The sequence below is a fragment of the Leptodactylus fuscus genome, chromosome 11 (genome assembly GCF_031893055.1).
Source record: "Leptodactylus fuscus isolate aLepFus1 chromosome 11, aLepFus1.hap2, whole genome shotgun sequence".
NCBI classification, from domain to species: domain Eukaryota; kingdom Metazoa; phylum Chordata; class Amphibia; order Anura; family Leptodactylidae; genus Leptodactylus; species Leptodactylus fuscus.
Window position 1 is genome coordinate 7332206 of NC_134275.1, and position 319 is coordinate 7332524.

Genomic DNA, 319 nt, shown 5'->3' on the forward strand with positions numbered 1-319 from the left:
GGCTGACTTGTGCACAACACACAGGTCACACACACACACACACTCATGATTTCATCAGGGACTTTGCCAGAAACTGTTCTGCCTCACTGCCATGTGCACATTTTTCCTTTCTTATAATAAAGGAGGGAGTGCAACATTTTTTTTTTTTTCTCCAAAAAGAACTAAATGGATCAGAGGGGAAAAAAAAAGCTTTAGCCAGGGGGAATAATAATGAGGTGTGGCTTGTATTTAAATATCCAGTAAGTCAATGTTAAGGGGAGTGTGTTATGTATATAAAGTGCAGTTTTCATCTCTTAGCTAGACAGACCCAGCTATGAAA